Below are 19,255 nucleotides of genomic sequence, written 5' to 3'. Positions count from 1 at the left end.
CTTTGTCTTCCCCTTCTCCCCTCCTAGTCCTTCATTAGTCATTCTATTTAGAACCAAGACACTCATGAGTTTAAGAATTAGAGCAGCAAGAAATTGGGCTAGAGATGTACAAAAGCTTTGGACAATAGTAGTTTTGCTTGTCCTCATTCATATTAGAAGTGCTCTTAATTTACTGATAAATTCTAGGACGGAAGACAAATCTTTGCAACTGGTACCATATCAGTCGGTAATAATTTGTTTTCCTTAGACCATATTGAGCTCCCGAAGTACAGAACAATGAGTAGATGTGAACCAAGATGCTGGGATTTTTTAAGTTTCAAGTATGTGTGTGTATATATAAGAGACAGGATCTTGCTGTGTTGTCCAGGCAGGAGTGCAGTGGCATGATCATAGCTCACTGCAGCCTTGAACTCTCAGGCACAAGAGATCCTCCTGCCTTAGCTTCTCAAGTAGCTAGGCCTACAGATGTATGCCACACCTGGCTTTTTTTTTTTTTTCTCTTGTGGAGACAAGATTTCCTTGTGTTGCCCAGGCTAGTCTCAAACTCCTGGCCACTAGTGATCCTCCTGCGTTGGCCTCCTGAAATGCCGGGATTACAGTGTGAGCCACCACTCCCAGGCTCAATTTTTTTTTTCCTAAAGAATCAGAATAGGAAAAGGTCACTTTATTTAGACCTTTACTTTTTTCTTTTTTTTTTTTTTTTTGAGACGGAGTCTCGCTCTGTCGCCCAGGCTGGAGTGCAGTGGCACAATCTCGGCTCACTGCAAGCTCCGCCTCCCGGGTTCACGCCATTCTCCTGCCTCAGCCTCTCCGAGTAGCTGGGACTACAGGCGCCCGCCACCATGCCCGGCTAATTTTTTTTTGTATTTTTAGTAGAGACAGGGTTTCACTGTGGTCTCGATCTCCTGACCTCGTGATCCGCCCGCCTCGGCCTCCCAAAGTGCTGGGATTACAAGCGTGAGCCACCGCGCCCGGCCTACTTTTTTCTTTTTTTTGAATCAGGGTCTCACTCTGTCGCCCAGGCTGGAGTGCAGTGGCATGATCTCGGCTCAGTGCAACCTCTGCGTCGTGGACTCAAGTGATTCTCTAGCCTTAGCCTTGAGAGTAGCTGGGACTACAGGCGTGAGCTACCACACCTGGCTAATTTTTTTTTTTTTTTTTGGTAGTTTTTGTAGAAACGGAGGTTTTGCCACGTTGCTCAGGCTGGTCTTGAACTCTTGAGCTCAAAGCAAACTGGCATGCCTTGGCCTCCCAAGTCCTGGGATTACAGGTGTGAGCCACATGTCTGGCCTATTTAGACCTTTTCTAAGGAGATTAGAAAATTAGTTGATAAAATTATTTTTAAAAAGTAGCTGCAGTAGTTCATCAGTTATTGTTGAACCATGATATTGTAGGCAGAAAGGAGGAGGAGCATTTTGGGAGGCATATCTTACAAAACAACAACAGTTAACAAACTGATTTAATAACCTTCTGAAGTCACAATATCTGCCACTCTGAGAGTCAAGATAGAATCACGGTCCTCAGTTCATCTTCTCCCCAGGAAGTTTTGTAACTTTTGGTGGAGTCCCAAATAGATTGACAGTCCATGCCACATAGAAGCAGTTCTTCTGACCAGAAACACCCGAGATGAGGACTGCTCCTAAAATACTAGCCCTGTAGCTTGCCCCACAGTCTGTAGCTAACTCACATGCTACTGTCTCTACATAGGTAGCCATGTCTGATAGTCCACATAGCTGGAGTTAGGTGTGAACTCTATTGTGAGGCCACATGTGGCTTATGCCATTACCGCAGTGTCAGTAAAAAGTATTGCTGAACCTGTGGAAATTTCAGAGATACCATCGGTATCAGCAGCCACACGGTTTAGCCTTTGTTACTATGAGATTTTGAGAGTGTCCAAAGAATCAGGGTGACCTGAACTGTGTGAGGATTTTAGCAAGATACAGAAACAGTGCTGTTTACAAATAAAGGAGGAGGCTGGATGTGGTGGCTCACACCTGTAGTCCTGGCACTTTGGGAGGCCGAGGTGGGCGGATCGCTTGAGCTCAGAAGTTCGACACCATCCTGAGCAACATGGTGGAACCCTCTCTCTACAAAAAATCAGCTGGGCGTGGTGGTACGCACCTGTAGTCCCAGCTACTTGGGGGACTGAGGCAGGAGGATTGCTTAAGACTGGGAGGCCTAGGCTGCAGTGAGTTGAGATCACACCACTGCACTCCAGCATGAGACTCTGTCTTAAAACAAAAACAAAAGCAAAAACAAAAAACAGGAGAATTACCCTAAGGAGGAAGCTAAATTAACATTAAGACCATAACTGACAAATTATAATGAAGATAAAGACTACCAGTTAATTCTTCTTATAACAATAATAGCCTTAGTGTTTCAGAATCACAATAGAGGAAGATGTTCTTATTGTATAAGCTGTTTGGGGTTGGGCAGATACTTATGTGATTTCAAATGAGATTTGTATTTAAAAGGTTATTTTTTATTAAACAGCAGGGTTACCCCAAATCCCATATGCAGAAATAACTGCCATTATTAACACTGTAGACAACTTTTATTGCATAGATACAGATAGAAGGGTGAGCAGAGGGCTAAAAGGGATGAGTGGAGGGGTGGATGGTTGGAAGGATAGACATGATTTTAATAAAAATGGGGTTACATTATATATGCTGCTTGTATTTTTAAATATTAACTTTGATTCTATTTGAATTTAGCAGAAAGGGAAACTAAAGCCATTGGTACCGTGAAGTAAATGTTAATTCACAGCAGGAAGTACTGTAATTAGTTTCTAAAAGCTTCTAAGTTTGTGGGGGAAAACATTATGAGGAGAAAAAATCTAAGTCATTGGAATTTTTTCAACTTTCCATTTTAGACAGTGGTTGTTCTTTGAAAGGTGAGGAAATTAGTATTCTAACATTTCTTTTCATCACTTTTTCCCTGAATTGCTGAGTTAGTAAATTATTTTAGTTTTATGTTCTCCAGGTTTATGAAATTTACATTCTTTTCTTTAATCCTAATTCCTGTGGTTGTGTTAAATTGATCCTATATTTGAATAGATTCAATGCTAAGTAAGTTGTTTTGTTTTTCGAGATATATATACACACAAACACACACACACACACACACATACACACACACACACACATATATATGTATTTTTTTCTTTTTTTGAGACAGGGTCTCCCTCTGTGGCCCAGGCTGGAGTGCAGTGGTGCAGTCTCGGCTCACTGTAACCTCCGCCTCCCTGGTTCAAGCGATTCTCCTGCCTCAGCCTCCTGAGTAGCTGGGATTACAGGAGCCCACCACGACAGTCCAGATAATTTTTATAGTTTTAGTAGAGATGGGGTTTCACCATATTGGTCAGGCTGTAAATAAGTTGTTTTGATGTTAATTCTGTGGTGAACAATGATTAAAATATTATATTCTTCTAGGATTAAAGGGTGTGGGGGAAGGGATAGCATCATGGAGTTTTTAGAAAACCAGCTGTTGAGTTGACTGAGGGACATTCATGAGCTTTCGCCAACCTCTCTTGCTTGTGGAAAAGAGGACAATGGGGCACTTCATGACCCAGAAAGAATTTTCTTGAAAATGATTTGCTTTACTGAATGGAAGTTCCGTTAGATATAATCCAAAAATATTTATTGTTAAGCATATATATCGTGTGCTATAAAACTCTATTAGATATTTTGTAGCTTTAGTGGAGATCAATATGCATGTAAGATGTCTTGCACAATGTTTGCAGATTTCTGCTATTTTATAAGTTTTTATCACCTCCACATGCGCCATCATTAAATATTCTTCTGATTCTTGCATAACTGTATTCCATCCAATCTTTGACCTATATTGCCAATGTAGTTTTTCTAAAACATGCCATTATCCTGTCAATCCTTCAATGACTCCTCATAATCTTCAGGATAAAATCCAGACTCTAACATGGCTTTCCATGCATATTTTAGTTTACTGCTTACTATTTTACCCAATTTATCTCCATGTCTCAGTAATCAGCATAATAATAGCTAACATTTATGTAGTATTTTTTAATGCCAATAACTAACCGAGCAGTCATAATGAACTGCTGGTAATTCCGCAAATCATGAACTCTCAGTACTCTGCAAATAGAACATGTACTCTACCTCTACATGTAGAGTACCCGATGACTAGAGTACTTTTTTTTTTTTTGAGACAGTTTTGCTCTTGTTGCCCAGGCTGGAGTGCAATGGTGCGATCTTGGCTCACTACAGCCTTTGCCTCCCGGGCTCAAGAAATTCTCCTGCCTCAGCCTCCTGAGTAGCTGGGATTACAGGCACGCACCACCACGCCCAGCTAATTTTTGTATTTTTAGTAGAGATGGGGTTTCACTGTGTTGGCCAGGATGCTCTCAATCTCCTGACCTCGTGATCCACCTACCTCAGCCTCTCAAAGTGCTGGGATTACAGATGTGAGCCACTGCATCCAGCCTGTCAGTCTCTTTAATTATGTAATACTTGCTTATTCTTTGAGATTCCATCCAGACATCATTTCTTGGAAGCAGAATTCCCATACTCATTTTCTGCACCCCCACCCCCACCCCTTAAAATTTTTGTGAGCTGTCAGGGCAATACATTATATAATATCTAGTCTAAAATGGCCGGGTGCGGTGGCTCACACCTGTAATCCCAGCACTTTGAGAGGCTGAGGCAGGCGGATCACAAGGTTAGGAGATTGAGACCATCCTGGGTAACACACTGAAACCCCATCTCTACTAAAAATACAAAAAATTAGCTGGGCGTGGTGGCGGGCGCCTGTACTCCCAGCTACTCGGGAGGCTGAGGCAGGAGAATGGCGTGAACCCAGGAGGCAGAGCTTGCAGTGAGCCAAGATCGCGCCACTGCACTCCAGCCTGGGCGACAGAGCGAGACTCCGTCTCAAAAAAAAAAAAAAAAAAAAAAAATATCAAGTATAAAACAGAACACAGTTTTTTTCTCCCTTACTCTCATCCTGTGTTGCCCCTTTTTCTGCAGTGGTTAAAGTTCAGTAGGATTCAGCTGCCCTAGTTTAAGAGCAGAGGAAATAGGATTTTTGAGTGTTCATCATCACCACTGCCTTCTTCAAACCACGTGTTTGAAAACACATGGGCCAGGTTTGGTGGCCTATGCCTGTAATCCCAGCTCTTTGGGAGGCTGAGGTGGGCCAGTCATTTGAGCTCAGGAGTTAGAGACCAACCTGGGCAACATGGTGAAACCCTGTCTCTACAAAAAATATAAGAGTTAGCTGGGTGTGGTGGGGTGCCTGTATAGTCCTAGCTACTTGGGAGGCTGAGGTGGGAGAATTGCTTGAGCACAGGAGGTTCATCGAGGCTGCAGTGAGCTGTGTTTGCACCACTGCACTCCAGCCTGGGCAACAGACCGAGACCCTGTCTCAGAAAAAAACAACAAAAAACACACATGGTCCACTGGTAGGAGGCACAAAATTAGTAAGATCTTGCTTTCGAAGATCCCGGATTCTACTGGTAAAAGACCGACTTATAAATAGCTAATTATATCTAGCTAGGTCAGAGACTTAAACATTTAAAAAATAATAATAAAAAAAGTAGAAGCAACATAGACAATTTTTTCCCCTATCATATTGTCTTAGTTCATTCTCTGTTGCTATGACAGAATACCTGAGACTGGGTAATATATAAAGAAAAGACACTGATTTCTTAATAGCTATGAAGTCTGGGAAGTCCAAGGTTGAGGAACCATATCTGATGAGGGTCTTCTTGCCTCTAATGATGGAGGGTACCTCATGGGAGAGAGCAAGAGTGCCGGCTCAGGTCTCTCTTCCCCTTCTTAAAAGCCACTATTCCCATCATCGGGACCCCACCCTGATGACCTTACTTAATCCTAATTACTTTCCAAAGGCCCTACTTCCAAATACCATAAACATGAATTTGGGGATTAATTTCTCAACACATGAAATTTGGGGGTACATTCAAACTATAGCACATATTGAAATGGGAAAGGCCTTTAAATTATAAAGGAAATGGTTGTTTATATAAAAATTAAATACTTTATATGACAAAAGCCATATAATCAAAAAGCAAATAGAGAAAAAAGATTGCAGCTTTTATTAATACATAACTTTCTGCCATATATTAGAATGAACTCAATATTCAGAAAGTAAAAAAGATTAATGACTCATTAGAAAATATGGACAAGGCAATGAATAGGCAGTTCACAAAGAATTATAAAGCTCAATAGACTTTTTTTTTTTTTTGAAACGGAGTTTCGCTCTTGTTGCTCAGGCTAGAGTGCAGTAGTGCGATCTCAGTTCACTGCAATCTCCACCTCCCGGGTTCAGTGATTCTCCTGCCTCAGGCCTCCCGAGTAGCTGGGATTGATTACAGGTGCCTGTCACCACACCCGGCTAATTTCTTGTATTTTTAGTAGAGACGGGGTTTCATTATGTTGGCCAGGTTGGTCTTGAACTCCTGACCTCAGGTGATCCACCTGCCTCAGCTTCCCAAAGTGCAGGGATTACAGGCGCGAGCCACTGCACCTGGCCCAATAGACATATTTAAAAATTGCTCAGTCGTTATTATAATCAAGGAATTGCAAATTTAAACATCAAGGTAAAATCTTTTGCCTATTGTGTATTGGCTAAGTTGAGGCATCCAAAGGACCCAGGGGCCATCTTGTGTGCCCTCACTGGCTTAAGATGGAAAATAAACTATCTTAAAAAAATGGCTACAATGGATTTAACTATATCAAATCAACAAAAATCCAGGAGTTCATAATGGTACTTTAAAAATAGGCCAGGTGTGGTGGCTCATGCCTGTAATCCAAGCACTTTGGGTGGCAGAGGTGGACAAATTGCTTGAGCTCAGGAGTTCAAGACCAGACTGGGCAACATGGTGAAAACTCTGTCTCTACAAAACATTCAAAAATTAGCTGAATGTGGTGATACATGTCTGTAGTCCCAGTACTTGGGAGGCTGAGGTGGGAGGATCACTTGAACGTGGGAGGTCGTGGCTGCAGTGAGCTGTGATCATGACACTGTACTCCAGCCTGGGTGAGTGAGTGAGATCATGTCTCAAAAAAATAAGTAAAATAAAAATAACTTATTGATCATCTTTGGAGATTGCAAGGGTGTCAACTTATAAAAAAAAAATTTTTTTTTTTTTTTTTTTTTTTTGAGACGGAGTCTTGCTCTGTCACCCATGCTGGAGTGCAGTGGTACAGTCAGTCTTGGCTCACTGCAAGCTCTGCCTCCCGGGTTCACGCCATTCTCCTGCCTCAGCCTCCTGAGTAGCTGGGACTACAGGCGCCCGCCACCATGCCCAGCTAATTTTTTGTATTTTTAGTAGAAACAGGGTTTCACCGCGTTAGCCAGGATGGTCTTGATCTCCTGACCTCGTGATCCGCCTGCCTCGGCCTCCCAAAGTGCTGGGATTACAGGCGTGAGTCACCGCGCCTGACCTGAAAATTTATAATAGGAGAAGAATGAAGCATTTATCCTATCACCTACAAAATATTACAAGGTAATCAAATAGTTGACAGTGGAAAGCTTTTCATTGAATAATTTAGTTAATGAAGAAAAATGAGAGAGAGTACTATTTTGCATCCATGTACAGTAATTGTTCCAGGCAGGTTATCAGTATATGTTAGTATATTGAAAAATGTAGAAAAGTAACAATGCAGACCATGGTGTATAGGCCGTTGGTGACAACTTCCACTTTTACTCTGAGCAAAATCAGCAGCATTGTGGGCGTTTGAGCAGGAGAGTTAACAGGATGAAATATGGCTTAGTTTTAGCAAACTAACTGGCTGCTACGTTGATAATTGGCCAGGAGTGCTGGGAGGAGAATTGGCACATACACCAAGCTAGAAGCTAATGCATCAATCCAGGTGAGAGATGAAGGTTGCTCGTACCAGATACTAGTAGAGGACAGAAGTGATTAGGACTGTAAATATATTAGATTAATAGATCTAACAGACGTTGCCGATAGATTAATGTGGAAAGTGAGAAGAGAGAAAAGGAGGATTAAAGAGAGGAGATTAGGAGGACTCTAAAGTTTTTGGTTTAAGCAACTGAAAGTTTAGAGTTGCCATTAACCAAGAAGGAGGACACTGGGTGGCACAGGTTTGGAGACAATGAAGAATTCAGTTTTGACTACCTTCCACGTAGTAGGTACTCTCTGTGAGCATAGTATTGCTGAATATTAAGTTCCAAGGGTATGAGAAAGCTGTCATGCGGTATCCTTTCATTGTCAGCCTCATATTGTTCGTTAACCATGATTTCTCATTTCATCAACTTGATGTTTTTGTATCGTGTTTTGTTTTGTTTTTCCTTCTCTCTTCTCCCCTCCCCTCTGCTCCCCTCTTCCGACAGTGTCTGGCTCTGTTGCAAGCTGTAGTGCAGCAATGCAGCCACAGCTCACTGCAGTGGTGACCTCCCAGGCTCAAGCGATCTTCCCATTCACTTCAGCCTCCCAAGTAGCTGGGACTACAGGCTCACACCACCACACCCAGCTAATGTTGTATTTGTTGTAGAGACAGGGTTTTGTCATGTTGCCCAGGCTGGTCTCGAACTCCTGAGCTCAAGCGATTCGCCTGCCTTGACCTCCCAAAGTGCTGGGATTACAGTCTTGAGCCACCACGCCTGGCCTTTATTTTGCTTTTCCATTTAAGACGTGTATATAACACCCACTATATGCTGAATACTATTTAATTTTTCAAATATCAATTTATTTAGTCCTCATAAAAACGGTGAAATATATTGTCATACATGATTCACAGATGAAGCACAAAGAAATTAAGGAACTTGCCCAAGACCACACAGCTAGAAAAGGTAGAACTAGGACTTGAACCCACCCCTTGAACCCCAGTGCTTCAAGAGTTCACATTCTAAACCACTTTGCAGTGCTGCTTTCCTTTTTATTATTTCCTGTTATTTTATTGTAGTCATGAATGGAGAGTGAGGATCCAAGCAAAAGCCAGAAGCTTATTCCAAGCCATCTCCACACACAGTTTGTGGCTAATGAGTACTTCTGTACTTTAAAAATCATAGTTATTTTCATAATATAAAAAACAGACTGCTAGTGCTGGTAGAAGAGTCATAGAAATTATATCTCATGGTGCTCTTAGGCAAGATTTTATGAGACCTTCTGAAATGTACTGGTTATCTAAATTGGAGACTATATATCAATACTGTATCTTTTTTTTTTGAGACAGTCTATCATCTCACTCTGTCACCCAGGCTGGAGTGCAGTGCGCAATGTTGGCACATTGCAACCTCCGCTTCCTGAGTTCAAGCTTTTCTCATGCCTCAGCCTCCTGAGTGTGCTGGGATTACAGGTGTGTGCCACCATGCCCAGCTAATTTTTGTGTATTTAGTAGAGGCGGAATTTCGCCATATTGGCCAGGCTGGTCTTGAACTCCTAGCCTCAAGTAATCTGCCCACCTCGGCCTCCCAAAGTGCTGGGATTACAGGTGTGAGCCACCGCACCCGGCCAATACTGTATCTTTATGATTCTGTTTGCATGTCTGGCATGTTACAAGAAGTATTGGTTTGGGATTTGTGGATTAATGGTGTTTCATATATTCCCCTATTTAATGTAGCTTCAGTTGCTTCACTGTTAATACTGAAAATCCTTAAGGATCTGGCTGGCCTTTTGCATTCAGGTATTTTTAAACTGACATTGCCCCAAAAGGCAGTGTAGCTTTTTAGTACACACTCCTCTTTAGAGCTGTCAGTTTGAAATAATATAACTTTGCAAAGTGTTTTATATCATTGGTTTTCCCTGGAGGGCATAGTGAGACTACAAACGTGATGATAATGATGGCCTTCTAGCATTGAGAAAATATATTTTAAGGCCATCTTGTTTAGGTTATCTATATTCCTTGTTTTTTTTTTTTTTTTCTGGAGGAGTCTCACTCTGTCATCCAGGCTGGAGTACAGTAGTGCAGTCTTGGCTTACCGCAACCTCTACCTTCCGGGAAGGTGGAGGTGAAATATATTGTCATACATGACAATTCTCGTGCCTTACCCTCCTGAGTAGCTGGGATTACAGGCACATGCCACCATGCCTGGCTAATTGTATTTGTAGTAGAGACGGGGTTTTGCCATGTTGGCCAGACTGGTCACAAACTCCTGACCTCAGGTAATCCACTTACCTTGGTCTCCCAAATTGTTGACATTACAGGCATGAGCCGCCGCACCTGGGCGGTTATCTGTCTTCTTAATGGGGACCACATAAATATAGAGCAACACTATATGATTTAATTCTGCTTCTCTTTGTTGGCATTAATGAGTCATCAGTACAATTTTAGAAAAAATACACAATCATATTTTTCCAGATAGCCAAGATGTAACAGTTGATATTTGTTTCTTATATTGAACGTAGGTGAACCACTGAACGCAGTTTGAGTGACTGTCAAGTCTTCCAGGAATCAAATATAACTAATATCCTTTAAGATGCATAAGAAAAATAAATTCATTACATACAATGGATGTCTTAGTGCATTTGAACTTAATTCTCTCAGACAGCCTGGTTAGGCTCATCTTGACTGGTCTGTTTTTGTAAGTCTCAAGAGCTAAGGGTGGTTTTTCATGAAGTGGGGACAGAGATTGTATATGGTCTGCAACACCTGAAATATTCATTATCTGGCCTTTTACAGAAAAGGTTTGTCTAACTCTCCTGGAGAAGAGAGTACGTAGATTTGAATCCCAGCCTCTCTCCTTTGGTAGCTGTTTGGCCTCATTATCTGACTCTAAATGGGAGATAGTAATAGTACCTATCTCAGAATTGTTGTGAAGACTACACAGAGTAATGAATGTCAAGTTTTAGAATACAGTTTAATGATGATTAACTGGTATTTTAACATGCTTAATATGTAATATAAAATGGTAATATATGCTGTTGCTCTGTGAATATGGCAGATATCAAGTCCTGGCTTTGTGATATAAAGCGATATTTTTTGTTGTTGTTGTTTGTTTGTTTTTTTTTTGAGATGAAGTTTTGCTCTTGTAGCCCAGGCTGGAGTGCAGTGGCGCAATCTCAACTCACCTCCGCCTCCTGGGTTCAAGCAATTCTCCTGCCTCAACCTCCCAAGTAACTGAGATTACAGGTGCCCACCACCACGCCTGGCTAATTTTTGTATTTTTAGTGAAGATGGGTTTTCACCATGTTGGCCAGGCTGGTCTCAAACTCCTGCCCTCAGGTGATCCACCCATCTCAGCCTCCCAAAGTGTTGGTATTACAGGCGTGAGCCACCATGCCCAGCCAAAGCAATGTTATTTTAATTGAGAATATTAACCAATATTTGTGGTACCATGATATTTTATAGACTGTTGTGGTGGAAATATCCTCTTAAAAGCCATGTAATCTGTCTTCCATTGTTTTACCACTTTTCAGTGTTTGATAATTCACTATTTCTCATAGTCTGTCTCTTCTTTGGATAACATTGACTTATTTATTTTTAGTTGATGTATTGGCTCTGTCTTCCTCTAGCTTCCTCTAATTGCTATTCATTTAAGTTTTGTTGTCCTAGATAAGCAGCTCTCAAACTTTTTGGTCTCAGGACCCCTTAAAAATTATTGAGCTCTTTGAAGAGTTATTGTATTAATTATTTGAACTAATAACCTCTTAACATGTTAAACAACATATTAATGAAAAATTGTTTTTTTCCCACAACAAAAAATAAGTGGGAAAAGGGGCATTGCTTTTACCTTTTTGCACATTTCTTTAATGTATGGGTTAACAGAAGGTAACTGAATTCTTATATCTGCTCTTTCATTCAACTGTTGCATATATTATTTTGGTTGAAGTATGTCATGAAAATCCAGCCTGATACAGAAAGGTTGTTGGAAAATATTAAAATAGCCTTTCAGATAATTGTAGATATTTTTCTTTGATACAACACTAAAGCTTGATGAGTAGTAGTGGGATTTTTTAGTTAATAAACTTTATTTCTAGAGTAATTTTAGTTTCACAGCAAAATTGAGCAGAAAGTAGTGTTCCTATATACCCCTTGCTCCCACACATGTACAGCTCTCCTCCTCTGTTGACTTCTCCATACTACAGTGGTACATTTATTATAGTTGATGAACCTACGATGACACGTCATTATCATCCAAAGTCCATAATTTATATTAGGGTTCACTATTGGTGTTGTATATTCTATGGGTTTTGACACATGTGTTGACCATTGTAGTGTTGTACAGAACAGTTTAACTGCTCTAACAATCCTCTGTGCTCTGCCTGTTTATCCCTCCTCTTGCCTAACTCTGGCAACCACTGGTCTTTCTACTGTCTCCATAGTTTCGTCTTTTCCAGAATTTTCTATAGTTGGAATCCTATAGTATGTAGCCTTTTCATCTTGGCTTCTTTCACTTAGTAATACACTTCTTTAATGCATGTTACTCCCTGTCTCTTTATGGCTTGATAGTTCATTTCTTTTTAGCAGTGTCTAGATGTACCATGTACCATAGTTTATCCATTCACTTACTACAAGATATCTTAGTTGTTTCAAGTTTTGACAGTTATAAATAAAGCTGCTATAAAATTTGTGTGCAGGTTTTTCTTGTTTTGTTATTGTTGAGACAGAGTCTCATGTTGTTGCTCAGGCTGGAGTGCAACAGCTCGATCTCGGCTCACTGCAACCTCCGCCTCCCAGGTTCAAGCAATTCTCCTGCCTCAGCCTCCCGAGTAGCTGGGATTACAGGCGTGTGCCACCACCTCCAGCTAATGTTTGTATTTTTAGTAGAGATGGGGTTTCACCATGTTGGTCAGGCTGGTCTTGAACTCCAACCTCAGGTGATCTGCCTGCCTCGGCCTCCCAAAGTGCTGGGATTACAGGCATGAGCCACTGCTCCCAGCCTGTGTGCAGGTTTTTATGTGGACATGTTTTCATTTTATTTGAGTAATTACCAAGAAGTGCAATTGCTGTATCATATGGTAAGAGTATGTTTAATTTTGTAAGAAACTAACAGTCTTCCAAAGTGGTTGTACAGTTTCGCATTTCTGAGAGTTCTGTTGCCCCATGTCTTCACCAGCATTTGGTGGTTTCTGTGTTCTGGATTTTGGCCATCTGATAGTTGCATGGTTGTATCTCATTGTTGTTTCAACTTGCAGTTCCCTACTGACATATAATGTTGAACTTTCATATGCTTACTTGCCTTCTGTATGTCTTTGATGAGGTATTTGTAGCGGTCTTTTACCCATTTTCAGTCAGATTGTTTGTCTTCGTGTTGTTGAATTTTAAGAATCTTGTGTATATTTTGAATAACAGGCCTTTATCAGATGTCTTTTGCAGATTTTTTTTTCCCAGTCTGTGGTTTACCTTCTCATTCTCTTGAATGATAGTTTCTTTTTAATTAATGAATTATTTTAATTGACAAAAATTGTATATATTTGTGGTGTCCAACGTGTTTTGCTACATGTGTACATTGTGTAATGGCTAAATCAAGAGTGGAAGTTTCTTAAGAAATAATGGATTTTTTAAAACAGTGATATAAATAGCTCACAGATACAATAATACATGGCTATTATATATACCATATAACATATTTCAAATGTTTATACTGTTAAATATATAATAATTCACCTCATTTGTAATAATTCTGCATAAATTATACAAGTTCAGGGACTTCTGAAGATTCAGGAGGTCAAAACTATTTTCATAATAATTATACTAAGCTGTTATCTGCCTTTCACTCTTCATTCTCTCACTAGTGAAGTTTTCCAGAGGTTATGGTATGTAATTATACCATCACTCTGACAGCTAATGGAATGTGAGTCCATTTTCTGTTTTAATTTCAAATATAGCAAATAGCAATAGATACAATTTACATAAAAGGTCTTCAGCTGTTTCAGTAATTTTTAAGAGTATAAAGTGATCCTGGGAGCAACATATTTGAAAACTGCTAAAGTAGTATATTTGGATTCTTATGCAGGGCATAAGCAAGGGGTTCACTTTGTCCAGCGAGACTGTCATCCTTTCTCTGTACCTCGGAAGAGAAGAACTTCTTTGCCAGTGTTTGGATTTCCCCCCCTCCCCAGTCGGTCCTTTCTGCACCTGGGGATACAGTGCCTCTAGGACAGCACTTCTCAAACTTCAGTAAACGTAAGAATCACCTGGAAAGCTTGTTAAAACTAAGATTCTTGAGTACCATTTCCAGATATTCTGATTGATTAGGTCTGGGTTGAGGTACAAGAATTTACATTTCTGTGGAATAAGCTGCCTGATGCTGATATGGCAGGTCAGTGGACCACACTTTTGAGTAAGGTCTAGGGTCTTAGCCTTTATGCGAGAGTCTCAGTTTCATTTCTTAAGGCCCTTCTGTTCCTGCATATGTATTAAAACCCAAGTTGCTGTGTTACCCATATTAATCAGTGCACTCTCAGCTCTGTCCTCCAGATTCTTCATTTCTGGTACGTGAGGCATTTCCTACCTACCTTTTCAGCTTAGCTTGATGTGTGTGTTTGTTGGGGAGGGGAGTGGGTATACGTGTGCACTTATCATATATTTTATCCATTATATGTAATAATAGGACTTTTAAGTTGTCTTCACATACTTCTCTGAATAGTTTGGTCCAACCAATAAACCTATCACTGTTCAGCTGCAAGTTTTTTTTTTTTTTTTTTTGAGATGGAGTCTTGCTCTGTCACCCAGGCTGGAGTGCAGTGGCACAATCTTGGCTCACTGCAAGCTCCACCTCCCAGGTTCATGCCATTCTCCTGCCTCAGCCTCCCGAGTAGCTGGGACTACAGGCGCCCCCCAGGACGCCCGGCTAATTTTTTGTATTTTTAGTAGAGACGGGGTTTCACTGTGTTAGCCAGGATGGTGTCGATCTCCTGACCTCGTGATCCACCCGCCTCGGCCTCCCAAAGTGCTAGGATTACAGGCGTGAGCCACCGTGCCCGGCCATGGAAGTTTTCTGTAAATGTATTTATAGACCTTTTGGGAAAATGCTGTTAAATAAATACCACATTATTTTGGCTTTAGTATGTACTTAATTTACGGAAATGCAGTGCTTCACAGTTATTTAGAACATCACTTCTCATTTGAAAATAGTAAAGCTTTCGGATTTGGACCCAATGTGTTTTGAGCTTAGAATATAACAATGCATGTTTTTAAAAATTGCATTCTTAATCATTTGTTGACTTGTCATTTGTTTCTCTTTTAGTATTAGAATGTTAATTAGGTTTTGTTTTTGTTTTTGTTTTCGTTTTTTTGAGACAGGGTTTCATCTGTTTCCCAGGCTGGAGTGCAGTGGCATCATCACGGCTCACTGTACCCTCGACCTCCCAGGCCGTAGTGACCCTCCTGCCTCAGCCTCCCAAGTAGCTGGGATCACAGGCCAGTGCCACTGCTCCTGGCTAATTGAAATTTTTTTTTTTTTTTTTAGTAGAGACGAGGTCTTCCTGTGTTGCCCAAGCTGATCTCAAACTCCTGGGCTCAAGTGATCCCTGCCTCTGCCTCCCAGAGTGCTGAGATTACAGGTGTGAGCCACCACGCCTGGCTAAATGTTTTTTTAAAAAGGATTTCAGTTAAGAATTTGGATTGTTCAGGATGAACCGAAAAGAAAAAAGAAGATAATTTGGGTTGGTCAGGTTTTACTTAAAGTTCTAATTATGGGATACTTTAGATTTGATTTTGTATTTTTGTTAAAAAGGATGCCCTGTTTTAATATTTCTTGATATGTTTCCCTTAATGATTTTAAAGATGGTGTTTGTTTTTTGAGACAGAGTCTGGAGTGCAGTGGCGCAATCTCAGCTCATTGCAAACTCTGCCTCCCAGGTTCAAGTGATTCTTGTGCCTCAGCCTCCCAATTAGCTGGGACTACGGGCATGCACCACCATGCCCTGCTAATTTTTTAATTTCTAGTAGAGACGAGGTTTCACCATGTTGGCCAGGCTGGTCTTGAGCTCCTCTCTTCAAGTGATCTGCCCCACTTGGCCTCTCAAAGTGCTGGGATTACAGGTATGAGCCACCGTGCCTGGCTAAAGACTTTGTCATACATCATTCTAGTCCTTTATATTTGCTTTGTTGAACTGCACTCAGAACTTTAGTGATCAGTTCATCACCACATAAGAGGTATACAGGTTGAGTGTCTCTTATCCCAAATGCTTGGAACCAGAATTGTTTTGGATTTTGGAATATTTGAGTTATGCTTACCAGTTTAGCATTTCTAATCCGAAATCCTCCAATGAGCATTTCCTTTGAGGATCATGACAATGCTAAAAAAGTTTCAGATTTTGGATATTTTGGATTTCAGTTTTTCAGATTAGGGATTCTTATACTATTTAGTTTATAATATTATTCCCAAAAACATTCAACAACTTATAGTATTCTGTTTTAGCTGTAATGACATTCTTTGTAATAATTGTAGATTCAGGGAAGAATATACAACAACACCTAGGACTTACTGATTGCTTAGGGTCCTTGTATAAATCTGATTTGGGTTGTTTTTTCCTTAAATGGCATGACCTTGTACTTACTCAACCTTAAGAGATTTTACTGGATTGTTTGTCTAATCTTTAATGCCATCTGTAAACTCTACATCTTTTTCTGAGCACTTGAAATAATTAGACTAGATACTGAGGTATCCTACTGCTTACACATCTCCAGTCAAACGTACCCATTTATTCCTATCTTTAAACCAGTATTCTAATCACATAACTTTATATTCTTTTACTCAGCAAATTGGGACCTAAAGATATGCTACAGTATTCTGAAAATGTAACTATTAGTTGTAACTTTAATAAATAGAGCAAGAAAACTGTGACAAAAATGGATTGATTTGATCCTTCAGAGTCTCCCAGGTGTGGTCCCTGGGCCCCTGGTGGTTCCTGAGACTCTTTTAGGGATCAGAAAGATCAGAATTCTTTTCATGGTGATATTAATGTGTCATTTCCCCTTTGCACTGTGTTGACAGTTGTACTGATGTGGAAGGAGTGATGATGGGTAAAATTGCTCTGGTCCGCAAGTTAAGACAGTGGCACCAAACTTTTATAGTAGATATTGTAGTCTTTCACTGCCTTGTACTCAGAGCATGTGCCAGTTTTACCTAAGAATGCCCACAATGAAACAGTAAAAATATACTACTTTTACTAAATCATGCGCCTTGGGTCTCCTTAATATTCTATGCAGTGCAGTGGAAAATATGCATAAAAGCACTTATGTGATTGAGTTGCAAGCTAAACTAGCTACTTTTTTTTTTTTGAGACGGAGTCTCGCTCTGTCGCCCAGGCTGGAGTTCAGTGGCGCAATCTCGGCTCACTGCAAGCTCTGCCTCCCGGGTTCACGCCATTCTCCTGCCTCAGCCTCTCCAAGTAGCTGGGACTACAGGCGCCCACCACCACACCCGGCTAATTTTTTTGTATTTTTAGTAGAGACGGGGTTTCACCGTGGTCTCGATCTCCTGACCTCGTGATCCGCCTGCCTCGGCCTCCCAAAGTGCTGGGATTACAAGCGTGAGCCACCGCGCCCGGCCTACTTTTTTTTTTTTTTTTTTTTTTTAATTGAGACGGAGTTTTACTCTAACCCAGGCTGTAGTGCAATGGCACCATCTCAGCTCACTGCAACCTCTGCCTCCTGGGTTCAAGCAATTCTTCTGCCTCAGCCTCCCAAGTAGCCGTGATTACAGGCATTCACCACCACACCCAGCTAATTTTGTATTTTTAGTAGAGACAGCGTTTCACCATGTTGGCCAGGCTGGTCTCGAACTCCTGAACCCAGGTAATCCACCTGCCTCAACCTCCCAAAGTGCTGGGATTACAGGCATGAACAACCACACCTGGCCTACTTTTTTCATAGAATACCATTTTACTTGGAAGAATATCTGACAAACTGTGGTTATTCAGATTTCAGTATTTAGCAAACATTGTCTTATGAAGTGGGCCAGGTGTGGTGGCTCATGCCTGTAATCCCAGCACTTTGGGAAGCTGAGGTGGGCAGATCATGAGGTTAGGAGTTCGAGACCAGCCTGGCCAACATGGTGAAACCCTGTCTCTACTAAAAATACAAAAATTAGCCAGGCCTGGTGGTGGCCGCCTGTAATCCCAGCTACTCAGGAGGCTGAGGCAGGAGAATCGCTTGAACCCGGGAGGCGGAGGTTGCAGTGAGCCAGATCATGCCACTGCACTCTAGCCTGGGTGACAACAGAGCAAGACTCCGTCTCAAAAAAAAAACAAAAAAAAGAACAGTATATGTTGTCAATTTCAGCCTCCAAGAAAAAAATTAGAATATTGGAAAACTTAAATCCACTACTGCGGGCATGATAACTTCCCTTAAAAGACCTTTCTGATAGGATCAATAGTGATATTAACAAATGTCATTTTTTTTTTTGGTGTTATGTTGTGTGATGAACTATGTCAACATATGGAAAATGCACATACCTCAGTGAATTAACGTTTTCCAAATGACCAATAATGATGTTACAAATAAACATTGGTCAAGTGCAAAATAGACTGATGGATTTTTTTTGTAGGAGAAATTTTATTTTTTAAATTAAGTTGTAGTAAAACTGACCATTTTTGTGTACACTTGTATGAATTTTACCACATGTATAAATTTATATACCCAACACCACAACTAAGAAACAGAATAGTCTCATGACCTCAAAAAGTTCCCTGTGCTGTCTTTCTGAATTGCCCCACTCAAAACCTCTGGCAGCCTCTGATCTATTCATTTGCTTTAGTTGTATTTTTTAGAGAATGTCATATAAATGGAATCATACACTGTGTAACCATTTGAGACTCGCTTCATTCACTCAACATGTATTTGAGAGCAATCCAGGTTATATCTTCCGATATTTCACTCCCTTTTAAAAAATTAAAATTCACCATTTGAGCCATGTTAAAGTGTGTATAATTCAGTAGCTTTTAGTATATTCACAGTGTTGTACAACCATTACCACTATCTAATTGTATAGCATTTTGATCACCCCCCAAAAGATAGACCATACCTATTACATAGTCACTTCCATTTCCATATTTCCTCCATAATATCCTTTATGTCTGTGAATTTTCCTGTTCTGGACATTTCATATAAATGGAATAATACGATATATGGCCTTTTGTGTCTGGCTTTCATTTAGCATATTTTTGAAGTTCATCCATGTTGTATATGTCAGTATTCATTCATGTTGTCAGCCCAGGTTGCCATAACCAAAATACCACAGGCTTAGTGGCTTAAACCACAGACACTTATTTCTTACAGTTCTGAAGGCCAGAAGTACAGATCAAGGTCCAGCAGCATTGGTTTCTGCTGAGGCCTCTCCTCCCGGC

General features: G+C 40.7%; 1 protein-coding gene across 20 annotated transcripts in view; it reads left to right on the top strand.

The window, feature by feature from the left end:
- Window positions 1-19,255, top strand: part of LCOR (ligand dependent nuclear receptor corepressor) — a 167,970-nt gene that overhangs the window by 40,786 nt on the left and 107,929 nt on the right. For 2 of the 20 annotated variants that reach the window (XM_063628595.1, XM_063628585.1), the window contains one exon: window positions 13,918-14,087. The exons of the other annotated variants lie outside the window; for them this stretch is intronic. The gene's annotated coding sequence lies outside the window, so the exon portion shown is untranslated. The remainder of the gene's footprint in view (window positions 1-13,917; window positions 14,088-19,255) is intronic. 20 annotated transcript variants of the gene reach the window in all.

This window comes from Symphalangus syndactylus, chromosome 2 (genome assembly GCF_028878055.3).
Source record: "Symphalangus syndactylus isolate Jambi chromosome 2, NHGRI_mSymSyn1-v2.1_pri, whole genome shotgun sequence".
In the NCBI taxonomy this organism is placed as follows: Eukaryota; Metazoa; Chordata; class Mammalia; order Primates; family Hylobatidae; genus Symphalangus; species Symphalangus syndactylus.
This window is presented reverse-complemented; position numbering and strand designations above follow the sequence as displayed.